The 15,489-nt window shown below is 36.6% G+C and overlaps 1 protein-coding gene and 1 long non-coding RNA gene across 3 annotated transcripts in view; one reads left to right on the forward strand and one right to left on the reverse strand.

The window, feature by feature from the left end:
* Positions 1-15,489, reverse strand: part of LOC126920897 (protein cortex-like) — a 250,975-nt gene that overhangs the window by 82,760 nt on the left and 152,726 nt on the right. The gene's annotated exons all lie outside the window — the stretch shown is intronic.
* Positions 1-15,489, forward strand: part of LOC126920935 (uncharacterized) — a 216,223-nt gene that overhangs the window by 59,079 nt on the left and 141,655 nt on the right. The window lies entirely within an intron of this gene.

Genomic DNA, 15,489 nt, shown 5'->3' on the forward strand with positions numbered 1-15,489 from the left:
AACAATTACATTTTTCACAGAAAATTTATCGTGAAATTTACCAATCGTAATATTATTCCTGTACTTGATTTTACGATCAAGCACGTGTCTTTGTCAGTCTCTTGGACATTTCAAAAATATCAAACCTTACAAGATTAAGTTTACAATGTTCTTTCATAAAGTTCCTTGAATTTTATAATTAATTCTTCGCATTACCCAAGGAAACCCAAGGAAAATAGATACGTCATATTTTTGCCGCTAGTCTTCAATCGTAACGCATCGATCAAGGAATCAAACGCTTTCCAGGGCAAGATCGAGGAACGAAGACAGTGGAGCGCAAAAAAAGGGCGATTGGAAGAGGCGTGCGAGAACCGTCTTCATGCCGGAGAACGAGTTCGAAACGTCTCGAGGCCATCGCTAATCGCGATTCGATGCAACCAAAGACTAATGCCATGAGTAAAATTTTATAGCGCCCCCGAGGGAGCGTAACGGTTGTCATACACCCGTAATCTCATGCTCCACACTCGCTCACGAAACGATCGGACGTTCCGCGAAGGGAAGCACTTAAAGCGACCGTGATATCTCGCGGATCGTACTTCGTCCAGGACCTCGTCGTGTTTCCATCCAGCGCAGCTGACTCTATCACGCCGCCAGTATTTCCTGCGATCGGCTCTTACTCTCTTCTCGAGGCCCGTCGATTTCTCACGGTAGCTGTCACACCTGTCGGCCCTAAAGACGAGTTCGTCTCCGCTGTCGCTACCAATCTCCCATTTTCAATCTCTTTCTCTCTTTCTTTCGTTTTACGAGTTGATGCCTTAGGTTCGTGTTTAGGTGCGTGTGCCCATGCTTGAAAGAAACTAGATGGACTTATTACCGTGGCAGAGCGAGGCGTACGTTCTTAATTAATCGTTCGGTCGACAAGCAGCCCCGAGTTATGGCCGAGTAATTAACCGTCGAGTAATTAACAACGGTCCAACGAGACATCGGTTTTTAAACGGCGAGCGGATTCTATCGTAGGAAATGGTAGCGGGCGGTAGAGGAGAACACCGTCGTTGTCCTAACGAGTTTCTAACCGACGTTGGTCGTGCGACTCGATGGACCACATTATAGTGCTTTGCTCTGTAATGCTACGATGATGTATGATAGATATGATTGAATAGTTACGTAGTTTAATCCCGCGGCGATCCTCGAATTCTTGATTTTAATCTCGCCTTCATTTTGGTCGAGCAAGGAACTTATGACGCCTTAAGAACGTTTTTAACATAGCAATGATGCTACATGAATAATGATCCCTTATTATTGTCCTCAAACTTGAGAAATTTTTTTAGGACAGAGAAATGCAATTACAAAAAAGTACATTAATACGCTATATTAATATATTATATTAATGTATGTATTATGTATACAGTGTATGTATATATAATATATATAGCATATACATTATCGCATAACTGGTAGGGTCGTTTTTCGTACGGTAGATAAAAATAATTGTTTATCTTTTTCTATTGAATTTTCTATTCCAATTTTATACAATTTCCATGATAACAAGTTCCACAATTTTAAATTCAGTTCTCAGAGAAACCTCATTACTTATGGGATGATCCTGGGACGATGATAAATGTACACTACATTATTTATAACAAATGTAGGTAATGGATGTGCAAATGCAAATGTATATTTGTTTTTGGATCTCGTGGCAAATTCTGCATATTGTATAATATGAAGTATAATAAGAAGTATGGAATCTAAATTGCGTTTCGCAACTTTACCTTGTACTCCATAATAGCTCAAATAATACAAATGTTTGTATATATGATTTTATAATTTGTATTAATGAATTTCGAGTTATAACATGATTCCGGGACCTGTATTTTGCAAATGTCAACTGTTAGATTTATTGTTCCAACAATGTGATCGACACGAGTTCTAAATTTACAATTTGTGGATATCTCGTCCATTAAAATTCCCATAAAAAGATAAAAAATGAAAATCTAATAATATCTCGATTGAGATTTCTCGTAAGGAAACATAGATATTCAATCAAATTCCGACGTATCATTTGAGTTGATATTAATTAGTCCGACGGATTAATTAGACATTAAAGTTGGCGTTAATTAGAGAAAACTCGTATGGACGAAACTAGAGAACTTTACATAAGACTTTAGAAAGACTACTGACCGCTTTAACTGAAAAAGAAAATTTTCCTTAATTCTATGTAATACGTAGAACGTTTGTGACAAACACACATAATTTATTGCTATCGTGTTCGTTAAATTATGGCCTAATAAAATTACAAGCGATTGCTATTATTTGGAGATAATTAATTGTTTCCAATATCTTTCACCGTCAGCTAATTGATTTAGTGCATACAGGTTTTACCGATATAACCATGATAATCGAATCTCATAACAACTTTAGTGAAATTTCAAAATGTTTCGTATAACGCACATAATATATTCATAACTGGTGTCTACAAGTATTGGAGCACTGTCAGGAGCATGTATAAGTACCTCTCTGCATAATCTCAAAATTAACGCACGCACAGGTCCGTTAGCCGTGCCAGCAGGCACAGCCCTAAAAGACAAGAAGAAACGGCAGTGGCGAGTTTCACACAGGCGCTATTACTGTCGCGGTTTCGATTTCTCTAAAAATGCTTCATGGAAAACGCGGTAACAGATGATTTCCGACACCATCCATAACTCTTTAGGATCGCGCGCGAGCGATAATTTGTACGCGTTCGCTTAATGATTCGCGCATTAACCGGAGGTTCTCCCTTTACCAGCGATCAGTCATAACGCGATAAGCGGGCGATAAGGTGGGAAATATCACCGACACAATGAACGCCGCGTATTTCATAAAGATGGACGCGCTCCTTCCACATTGAACGCCGATCGTTGACTTTTAATTGCTATATGCGAAACCCGAGACGTCGCTGGTAATCGTCCACGTTGATTTTCCACGCCGATTATTCCGCTTCCACGAAGACATTACACCTGCCCGAGAATCCGGACAGGTAAGCCGTGTGTATCTTCGTACGTAAGCGTCGTGACTGTGTGCGGAAACGCAAGCAGATAAATGTACAGGGTGTGTGTCGAGAATTGACTCTCAGATTGAGAGAATAATGCAGGCAATGAATAAGTATATATACGCTTCATGCGGTTCGTCAATGTACAACCTGAACACTTTTGCATTCTTAAATTGAATTTTCTCATCCTAAGATGAATCTAGACACGAATAATCGTAATTCTGGCTAAGTGCCTATTACGAAATACAGTGCACGCCTTATACGGACCTGTTATACGGACAATGAACGTGTGTAAAAATATTTGCATAAACAAAAAGTCGGGACTAAAATTTATCTGAATTTATCTAATACATGATACGAGATGTTTATCGCGTTCTATTTATAAGTACTGATCGCAATCCTTTTGTCCCGTTATACCTAAGGGTCTTTATTACATGCAACAACATCGCTTTTATTTCTATCCTTCAACGTATAAAGTTAATCAGTAGACACGGCTTCTGAATGATTCGTATAACCCATATAAGATCCACATCCGCAACCTACGACATATGTATCCAACATGTTTCCCGAGAAACACCACAATGCAACATTCGAAACACCCCATAGGAAATAGAAACGCACGAATACCGCGGTAAATTAGCGAGATAGGTTCGGTGTAACGCGATCTGCCGACACGGCTGCTAGAATCACGCCAGATACGCAGGAATATTAAGGCGAATCGCGGGACTTTGAACGCGATAAAGCATTTAATACCTGCCACCGCGTCCGATACTTTTTTCCCGTTCGCTACATAGTTGCGATCTTACCACGTACCTCATCGAATTCGAGTCTCCAGTATTGCAACGAAAAATAAAACGATCTGCGCGCGACTCTCAACGATTTTTCATCACGTCCTCTCTGCGTGCTCGTTCCACCGACGATTATCGCGGGATAGCTCGAACCCTTTGCCCGTTTCGCATGAACCGTTACAGTCCAGCCAGCTGCCTAGTTACTGTCCGCGGAACGAATTATGCCCGAACGTATTAAGGTGGTAAATCACGTTCGCCGCGGCGCGCGACCATTTTTCCGCGGCCCGATTTACAATGGCGGGCTTGACCCGACCGCCTTGTACCTTTTTTTCCAATTCCACGCGGAAACGCTCGAATTTAGACGCGCCACAGGGGAATTGACACGTACGACGCGTAAGATTTATACTGGCTGCTGGAATTGGAATTGTTTCAGTCGACAGAGGCGTTTATAGGTACTGGAACGTTTATTGGTGGGTGCGTATGTGAATGATAGAGGCGCTGTTTTGCAATTCGAGAGAGACAGTCGTGGTTATTGATTGATGGGCTGGTTTGGTTGTATATTCTATTGAAGAATTTTGTTATGGTTATGGGATGTTGTAATACTTTGTTCCTTGGGAGAGAGTTCCTTTTATATATAGTGGCGTACAAAGGTACTTGCACACCACTGTATTTATTTTAATATTTACGTACTAATTAATTACATGCAAATATATGAAATTTTGTATAATTTGGCAGTATCCTCTCATGATTACAACGATTTAATATTACGAAGTCGAAATGTGAAACCTGATTGGAAAATGCTAATTGTAGCTGATTGAGTTATTGGACCCCATAAGAATTGTTATTTCCATCATATTTGCGATATTTTAAAAAAAATAGTATATTGTACCACTAGCGAACTGCTGTTCATACAAATTTATATTTTTATGAACATTTTTATAAATGTTATAACCAGTACTCTGTTTTGGATATATTGGATATTGTTGCAGAGTACATACATACATTTAGGTTTTCCATAAACATATACAGTCTAATTATGAGTGTTAAATCTAATTCGACATAAAATAAAAACGAAAGTCAATTAATACTCCAATCGAGAAAACAATATTAAATTTCCTATTAATCGGTAGAGAGCTATAAAGGGGAGAAGAGATCGTTCACACAATATATATAAATGTACTTGACGCCTCTCTAATTTAACATCATTTTAAATAACATACGTTTTAAACAATGTAACGTTATATCTAAAAGACCCATTTCTTATTTAGAAACTATAAACATCGTACCGTAACTTTCTACTCCGTCTACTATTTTAATACCGAAGACACAAGAACAGACGGAAAATTCATAAAACCAGTAATATATCCAACATTGCATTGAATTTTTTGGAACGATTCGATACTTGACAAAAGGCGATATAAAATGAGAATTAAAATAGACTTGAAATAGATAAACCATTGGAATATCTACAATCGATAGACGCACATTTTGCAACAAATGGCCACCTGTGTACTATCATGGAGAACGGAGACAACCAGGAAAGCATGAACACGTTGCTAAAATCTGACAATCTGGTACTCTCTGAGCAAAGGCAGGATGAAAGCGGTGAACGTCGGTATACACGCGTAAGCGAATACGTGCGTGCGGAGATCACAAGGAGATGCAAGAACGATCTGGTAACGAGTTGGCGGCATCGCAAAGCGAACACGATCTCCGATCTCTGCGATCTCGGATCTTGCTGGTCGCGGCTCGCTAAGCGTGCACGAGCTCTGGCCGCTCTGCTTGAAAACGACGCGTCGTCAACGATGACGAGAATGACGGGGAAAATGACGACAACGACGCGCCGTGACTCGCTTCGATCGCGATCTTTTGCGATCGTTCCGCCTTGCTGATGAGCCGTACTAGCTACGTAGCTGATGGAATCTGACGTTTTTCAGCGACGGAGGTCTTTCAGCTGTGTCTTTGCGCGGTTCATGGAGATCGAATTATTTTCCAAGATACGTATCACCTGGTCGTTTCGATAATCTTCCATCAACGTGATTTTTGATGGGAATTTTTATGGTACAAGAATATTATCAAACAAACTAAGCCACGGATTTTTATGCAAATTCATATTTTCTTAAACCTGATTAAACAAATGCAACTTAAGTAGTTTATTTCATCCACGATCCATAAATATTATAAGAAATACTGTACTTTGCGTATTTTCTATGTTTCTGCATATTCTATTTTGTTGATTTTTATAATTTCCATGAAAATCAGCAGTGTAGAAATATCATATGATATGCATCGTGCGTGAAATTGAGGATTTATGATAAATTGTTGGTAGATCAGAGCTATGAAATTATAGTTTGTAGGTAAAATATTTCAAATTTAGCAATGGAACTGTTTATTTGATTGGAATAATTTCAGTTAAATAGTGAGATTTGATAAAATAAATCTCAAATTTATAATGTGCGAGGATTAATTTTATATGATGTTATTCGACGGCATGTCAGTTCCAATCATTCGTGACTATACTTTTCAGAATATTTTTCATATATTATGCTTCTTTCTAAAAATAATGAGTTTCTACAAAATATTTAAAAAATTGTAGTTTGTGTTAAAAAATGTAATTATTATAAATAACAATTGTACTAAGTTTCTAACGTTGCCAGTTCAGTTTGTATTTGATAATTTGCACAGAAACTGTAAAGATTAATATTATATTACATTTCTCATTCTATAATGTGTATCTTTTACAGGTGTACTTAGAAAAACTAAAGGTTCCGTAATTACGCGAAAGCAATCTTTTCAATTTACATCAATAACAGATCATGTTATATCTTAATTAAATATCTTACTCTACAATGATCTATGAGTTCCAAACATGTTATTCTGTATTCACGTGCAAATGATGATTCATTTATCCCCTATGAATAAATCTTGCTCAATACAGGCTAGACATTTGCAAAAAGATGCGATTTCCTATCATGAGTAATATTAATTCCTACATACTTATGTGAATATTCATCAGTCAGATGGAGAGGTAATGAATTGCACAAGTTGTGCAATGTTTTTCCAATGAAAATGGATAAAAAAGCCAAGGTAGAACTAACTGATTATAAAAAGAAATAAATGACTTTCGAATATTTTATACTTGTACCATTGATCGAAGCTGTAATTCTATGTTCATGTAATTTCTAACATTCTTCTTTGACTCTAAGTATTTTCTATTTGATCCAGCGTTCTTATGTACCCGTATGAAAAAGCGTGTTGGTTCATTCAGTAGATATTACATAAATAGCGATTCAGAAGCGTATGACATTATTTACTCAACTTATTATATTTTTACCTATAACGATATTCGAAGTATAACGTAAAGTTATAATATTTATTGTAACATTCAAAGATATTACTTTAATGATTACGAGCATTCTCAATCCTACGAAGATCAGAAGTAAAAAGAAAAAAAGCTAAATGACTATTTTACCAACACTCAACTAACCGAATTATCAACTATCCTTCCCTCTCTAATTATAAGTTTTATAATTCATATACATATATAATTACCGCTTGTGTCTTTAAAAAGGAAGTTGGAAATAAGCATTCCGTAAAAATATACGAAAATAAATATGAAAAGCATGCAAATTGAAGCAATTATTCATACGGTTAAATTTTTGTTCCCCTTATTGTGTGTCTCTCATTCTTTATCTTTCGATTAATTAAACCTTCTGCCATAATTCCACATAATCTTGCAGCTTCGAGGCGATCTTTAGCCTTATTATTCGGTTCGTTCTTAATTAACCACGCGTTAATTAGCGCGATTCGCGTATTGCGCGTAAAACATAAACGCTGGCACGCACGCGCGTAAAATCGCGATTCGGTCGATCGATCGTAGTTCCACTTCTTGCCGCCGATTTCTTCCCGCACACCGTGCGAATGCCAACGGAGATCGGTTATCTGTACGGAAATTAAGTGGCGCGAAGCAATCGTATTTTATACGAAAGGTTTTACAAAGGTGGAATAGCTGGAATTAGAAATAACAGTGATGAGAAATATGATCTTTCCCCATATTCTTTCTTTCTCACCATGATTTTCTGTCGATTCCTATCTTATATCAAATAGCTTTCCAACCCCTTTCTGCACGTATAAATAGCGAAATTTCTCTAGATTCCAACATTTTATTACGGTGTAATTTAAATTTATGGTATATAAAAATGAAATAAAACATATATTATAAATTATTGTAATAATAAATTGAAGATAGAAACACTGTTTAATACACTGGTATTTCATTTTATCTATTAAAAGCAATATTTTATGGATATTTCATTTCTTACCAATATATCGAATATTAAAGCAAGTTTTATTAGTTAATCAAAGAATAAATGGATCTGCAACTTGAATTATACGATTCTGAGCCTGTAATCGATATTTTTTTCCAAAATTAAGTAATACCGATTTCCGTTCGATTTGTTCTACATTCGTAGGAAGAAGTCCTTTTACGTCCCAAGTTCTTTCTTTCTTAGTCATTTATTAAAATTCTTCTAACGATGTATAAAAACACGCGAAAGTAAGTTAACGGACTAGAATGATATAAAATTATGGTGTTTCAATAATAAAAAGCAGCTACTTTCTATAATAAAAATCCTGATTCTTCACTGGTAAACATTAGTTCTCAAAAAGCTTGTTAAAAAAATGTTTATTTCTTCCTATTTTGCTACTAAGGAAATATTACTAGTCTCGATTAAATGTTTTTTCTATGATCCAAAATTCCAATGACGAAAATTAAATTCAATGATAAAAGCAAATGGATGATCACTAAGCCAATAGGAACATTCCTCAAATTCAAGAATGACTTTCTTGACTCCTTAATAGGAGAAGGCGAGTTAAATTGTTAATTTCTTACATATAATATTCTTTATTTAAAAATCACCCAGTTCTTTATGTATTCTTTAATATTTTTTAAATTGAATCCTTTGTCGTTTCTCTTCGAATAAATGTAACAATATTTCAATTACATCACATTTACATTCGCAAGAACCAAAACAATTAATTTGCCTCTATTTTATCCAATTACAAAAGCTTCTAGTTAACAGACGATTTCGTTAAATTGAAACTTCCTAATTACCCATCATCTAAGAAACTTACATATTATCAAACGAACTCTCCACTTCTGCCATAGTATTCTTCCAAGAATCTCCTCAGCGTTCGTGAATCGCGTCTCTAGGAAAGAAGAAAAAAAAAAGAAAAGAAAAAGAGAAAGAAGAAGAGTTCCTGTGGCAGCTCGTTGTATGAAATTCAATGTCGATCGCGCTGACATCGTCTTCGCGGGCCTGCGCCGCGATTCGAGAGGAATCTCAAGATCGATCGATCGTGATTTCGAGGAGAGACGCCGCTTAAGGCGAGACTCGAGCGTTGTTCGTCGCTCCTCCGCCTCGAGTTTCTTCGGGATCGTCGGCCTTGTACGGCCGCGCCACGATGTGGCAGGTGCAACCTCGACGACCGGTGGGTCCTTTTTTTCCTCCCTGCCCCCGCCATACCAACCGTCTCATCGTCGTTTTTTGCCGGCGTCCACCGGTTTTCGTCTCGCGCCCCCGTACGCCCCTTGGAACAGCTGACCACGGGCCAACCTTGGCCGACTGATTGCACACAGAATCCCGGTATACGCCACGAAACTTATCGTTCAGAGCTCTGGTCAGAATTGCATGCATAATTCGGGTTCGATGAGATCGTTCGTACTAACTCTTCGACGCTACGGTAAAATAAGGAAGAGTTGGGAATGAATGATTTGAGGAGCACTCACATTGTATTGACGATATGTAACGGAGAGCGAAAGAAAGTTTGGGAGCAATACAGACAATAGGACAATTTTAGAAGCAAGAGTTATAATTGACAAAAAGAATTACATTATAGACGCTCAGTACAGAGCTTAGTACAGAAAAGTTTAGTGCAAAATTTTAATACAACAGAGTTGCTAGAGGGTCTCTTCCGTACGATGATGCTGAGAACACTAAATATTGATAAATATCATAATACTGGCAATAATATTTAGAGAAAAACATTTAGAGAATAATTATTTCTTTATCAACAAGATTTCTTGCATTTTTGGCTATCAGATATGAAACATACACATTTTCCAATATTCATAGGGAATAAAGATTAATAATTGCGCTATGCATGGTGATATTTAAGATGTGAAATCGATAGTGCTATTTTTGATCATTTCTACGCGTATTTTCAATGCTACTCCGCAGAATCTCTAAAGGATTAACATGAAAACTATCCACTGGAACTAAAGTATAAAATTTGTATCAAAGAAATTGGAAAATATGTAATGCAAGGAGAAGAACGAACTTTTCCATATATTTTACGAAGAATCGTACAAATTCACAAAAATGCAAGATGACAGAATAAATTGGCATAAGAGATTTATTTTATATACCAATACTAATACACCTTGCGTAATAATAATAAATTTAGCGACAAAAGTGAGTCCTTTAAGTAGTCCTGTATAATATAGAATTGTAACGTAAGATCAAAATCTATAATCTATAACTTAAACTAAACTAAAATTATCGTGCGAGAGGACTCAGACAGAGGTTCAATCGGATGGCCACGAGCTGACCAGTGTCGCGTTACAGAGCTTCCAGCTTATTTTGCGGATAGATTTCGTGGTGCGAGCTACCAGTAGACGCGTAATTCTAACATCGTTTCAGTGTTCTGTTGCGAGAGCAGCGAGGACATCGTCCTCTTAAGCGGCTTATGCCTGAGTCTCCTGATCGAGTTCACGAAGAAGCTTATGATTTCTTGCACGGGTAATCATTACGATTTCTGGTATATCGGGAACAACAAGATCGCTGTCATTCCGAACGCTGACTTCTCCGTTGAAACTGTCGAATCAACGTCCTGTCTTCGGAGCTAATGCGTATTATGCGATCCTCGTTCGCTGCTATTCAAACATCCTGTGCGGGTATTATTATAATAAAATATATCGCTGGCGAACAGCGTTCCCGTAATTGCGAGTATTCGTTGCAGAACGAACGTTAATAACTCGAGTTATTCGTATCTTCGAGGAGATTTCGAAACAGACAGAGATACCGTGGTTTGGGTAATCTTGAAATATTGCAACATTTGATCTAGACATGCATTTTATGGGATTTTTTTATTTTCCGTTCGACTGATTTAATTTTCTGCTTACGCATAAAATGGTAAATATAAAATATAATATAGAAAAGAAAGATAGGATCTTGAAACCATTGCATGTATTTTTATCTCTTGTCATTTATTTCGTTGGCTCAGAATTACTGTAACGAACACTGAAATACAAGTGTCAAATAGGTAATAAACGTCCAATGTTGTTTCACAAATAATGAAAAAATATGTCATGCACGCACGCACGTGCGCGCGCGCGCGCACACACACGCACACACGCACACACACAAAAGTAACTATCTTGCATTCTGTCATAGATCGTTAAATTCAAATTAATAGCCGCGTTTTATATCTACATTTTAAGATAACGTTAAAAATATTTGAACCGCGTTTTGTGCATATAAATAAGCACGTGGTTCTAATAAATTTAAAAATCTGATCGTATCGTAACTGAAAGTGTTTAACAAGGCAATAGAGATTGAAATTTCATGCTCAATATATAAAATTGTTAAAAGTCGATTTCTCATGATTTTTATTATTCTTATCAGATTATCGTGCAATGTAACTGTTTGTTATGCCAATGATCCGCATCAAGCAGAACGAAACGCATTATCACGTGTTATTAATTCAAAATTCATACGATCTCGAACTAACAAAGAAAACCGTAAAAATTTGTGTAATGAGGGGTTCGATCACGTGCACTGTACGCGTGTACTGATTATTATGGTAGTGGTCATTATTACATCAACATAATAATTCCAACGACTTCGGAGGTACGTCAGCTCCCAATTTCAGAGCTCATAAGACGCAGTTTCCGGCATTCTGCGAGCTCGTAATGCGAAAATAATAAGCTACGTTTTATGGTTACAAAATGTACATATTATGAAGAAACTGAAGCTTGAAATTGGCTCGACTTTCTTCTTTCAGTTTTTAGAACGTGCACTCGTCGATATTCATAAATCTTGTATTAGTAGAATAATAGAGTTTTACTGTATTTTTCGCTGTATAATTAAAAATTGACATCGCAACTAATGTAGTAGTTGATGATCGATATTGACGATATCAGATTAATGAAGAAAGTTGAAATATTCATAAAGAATTTGTTTGCTTGTTTTATGGTATCGATAATAACGATGATGAAATATAAGTAACAGCTATTTCGTTTTTATTTATCAACATTTTGTGTCTTCAGAGTACAGCATGAGTTTTAGTTTAGTTGCAAACGTAGAGTAATCTTTGGTTTAGTAAATCTTCTAGGAAACATTTAGTATATTGGAATTAACAAACTTTGCATCTCCAAATGCTATTACTTCAAAAATAGAAAATTATACTCTGAGATTTTACTGTCAACCCAGAAATAAATATAAATATTAGCAGTCGTTTTTTAAAAATAATTAAACTGCGTAAATGCTCTCAAACTCTTCCAGTTTTTAATTTTATGACAATTTAGCTGTTACAATTGAGTATCTCCAAAAGCGTCAGTAACAAATTTTTTAATGAAATATACTTCATGTCATTCCTTCGTTAAACAATTCAGAGGTATAATCATGTTACTAACTAAACTACTTTCCGCACCAACAATTAATCTACTTAATCGTATTCAATTAAATATCGCATACAAGCTAACAATGAAATTGTACGCACATTCGTGTTCTTAAGAATCGAATGTTAAAAATCCAACGAATCATGTTCCACGGTTCTAGCATTCGCATTTCCAATTACTCCAGCTGATACCTGCTACGCTCGAACGTTTATCTAGAGTACGAACAAACGAGTGCGATTTGTCAATGAAATGAATTACGCGAGCAAAGACGAAGAAAACACGGCGATATTTCGGCCTTCTTCGTGAAACTCGATACCGTGCACAGGCAAGCGATTAAAATGACAAAAAAGAATCTACGAAAAACAATAATAACGCAGATAAATCGCTATGGTTGCAACAACTGCAGCTGCACTTAGAATGCAGCCGTGTGGTTCAGCGCTATTAAACAAGTATACTGAGAAGTCTTTGTTTAATGCAACACATGTGTGTTATGATGGATAAGAATATGAGTAACTTGATCGTGAATAATAAGAAAGAAATTACGTAACGATTGATTAAGAATTAAAAAAAATGAAGAGTTAAACGTTGACAATATGTAATTACGTTGAACAATTATTCCACATAATTATCACAATTGTCAAAAGATTGTCGAATAGACAAAGAATAGGGATAGGAATAGAATAGAATTATACGTATTTAATTTAAGTATCTAACATACAATACATACAACTGTATTTACATGTATTTTCATTATACGAATTTATTACACGATTTTTTTTTATTTTTATTATACGAATATATTAATGAAATATAAAATTGGCACGAATAACAATCTTCACTTCACTATTCCGACTTTTCGTCGCTATTTGTTCCTAGAATTTCGAATGAGAAAATTAACACTCGAAAAATGAAATAGGATAATAATAAGCAATAAACTGTAAAAAAAATAACGTTGTACATGGTAAGACGAAGGAAGTATAGAAACAGCAATTTCAATGCGAACGTTTTCACAAATATATCAGTCGTGATATGATAGCTTCCTGAATCGACAAAAACCAGCAACGAAACACTATTTTGATATTTCGAGGAAACAGTGCGACATGAACATGATCGTGTTACGGTCAACAACAGCTTCTGCATGCTGATTACGAGTTTCGTAAAACCAGTTGCCGTCTCCGTAATGGCGTTTAGGCGTCATTAAACAGGTGAAACAGGGATAAGTTTGCGAAGCCATTTGTAAAGTCAACTGCAATTTCTCCGGCGTTGATTACACGTCGTTAGGCCGGGTGAAATCAAGTTAACGTATCAGGCTCGTACTCACGCTCTAGGAACCCGATATCAATTTCTCCTTGGCTGAACAGAAACCCATTGGCGATGAACGCGAAACGGATACAGAACCAGACTCGGCTTTGGAAAGAAGATAATACACCGGTGAAACGGAATCGTGACGGATAAACGGGAACACTGAGAGTCGTTTGGAAAATCGTTATCCTACTCGTTAAGCGTCATTAAGCAGAAACGAGTCAAACTCGCGATCCGATTCGAATGGTGGCCACTGAATGCGATTACGATAGAATCGGGCGCGTGTGATCTACGAAAAAGATAGGAAAGAAGATGAAATAAAAGACTTATAACGCCAGGAATGTTAGTGAATGCAACGGAAAGATTCTTGCATGTGTGACTAGAATGCTCGATATCGAATCTCGATATGGGCGCCGAAGACCGAGGATACGAGTTTTCTCAGGACGAGGCCGTAATCTCTATTAATTACTGCCGGCGGCGAGTTCGCATAAATCAATCGGGAAACAGAGATAAAGCACCGGAGAACTGGAGAAACGAAGAAAAACGGACCTGACGGGGTCGAGGAGAGAAGGGAGAGGAACGCGGAGGCAAAACTGGCCGCGTTTTCGTGAGTCATACTCTCCTCGTTAAGGCTGTCTCGATACAACCCTTTTGCATCGATCCTTCTCGTTCGATTATCGTGAAAAATCTCGAGGAATGAAAAAACATGCGTTGCTTTAGACAGCAGAGCATACCGAAAAGCGTGGCTTGTACTCGATTTGTCATTTTCAGTCGATCAAATTCTTTGTGGTTTTGTTTCACGTTGTATGTTTTTCTCAACTGTATGATCTTCCTTGTGAATAAAGAAAATGATTAACGAGGGTTCAGCTGGAGGGGAAAAATTAACCACCACACTGAATTCGTATTTTCATCGACATATTATAATCAAGGCAATAGAATCTGAATAAAAATTTGTCTCACCTGCCTAAATAGTCAAGAAGTATACGATGTTGTTCAGCGTCTCTAATGAGGGAAATATGAATCGTTAGAAAAATTGAACGAAGATCTGTTAAAAATCTACATTTCCCTCTGAACGTAAAAAGTATGTCGAAGCTGGATGTATAATAAGAGGAAATTTTTAGATGCAGGTTTCTACCATACATTCACACATAGAAATATAAATAAACACAGGAGCGTAGTTATTTACACAGTAAAATAATGGTAAAACAAAGACGCCAATGAAAGATACTCGCATTTCAAATTCAGTAAAAATCTCATGTTTCAGGAAATTTTCATTCAATCGTACATTAGCGACAGCCGCATTCGAAGGATGAAAATTGTTTTCTCTTATAAAATCTAACAAGTATGATAGGAGCTTTAGAACATTGAAGCTCAACTGTCGCAATTATGAGCACAAAAATATTAAATATACATACAACAAGGAAAAAATATATTCATCTACTTGAGACTTTATCAAAATCACCAATAATAACAAAAAGAAACACTTCGATTTATCTTATTGATTCAAAACGTAGTAGTCTACTTAGGGCCATCATGGTAACTGAAGAATGTATCAGATGGAAGCTATACTACGCGATGAAAAATAATAGGAAGTTTTTCACAGAGGCATATAAAAGCAATACATAAAAATGGGGAGACAAGAATCTAGTAATTCGCCAGGAACGTGATTTATCGTCTATTTTCCCTATAATCTCCAAATATAATTCAACGTTACA

This window comes from Bombus affinis, chromosome 1 (genome assembly GCF_024516045.1).
Source record: "Bombus affinis isolate iyBomAffi1 chromosome 1, iyBomAffi1.2, whole genome shotgun sequence".
Classification (NCBI taxonomy): Eukaryota; Metazoa; Arthropoda; class Insecta; order Hymenoptera; family Apidae; genus Bombus; species Bombus affinis.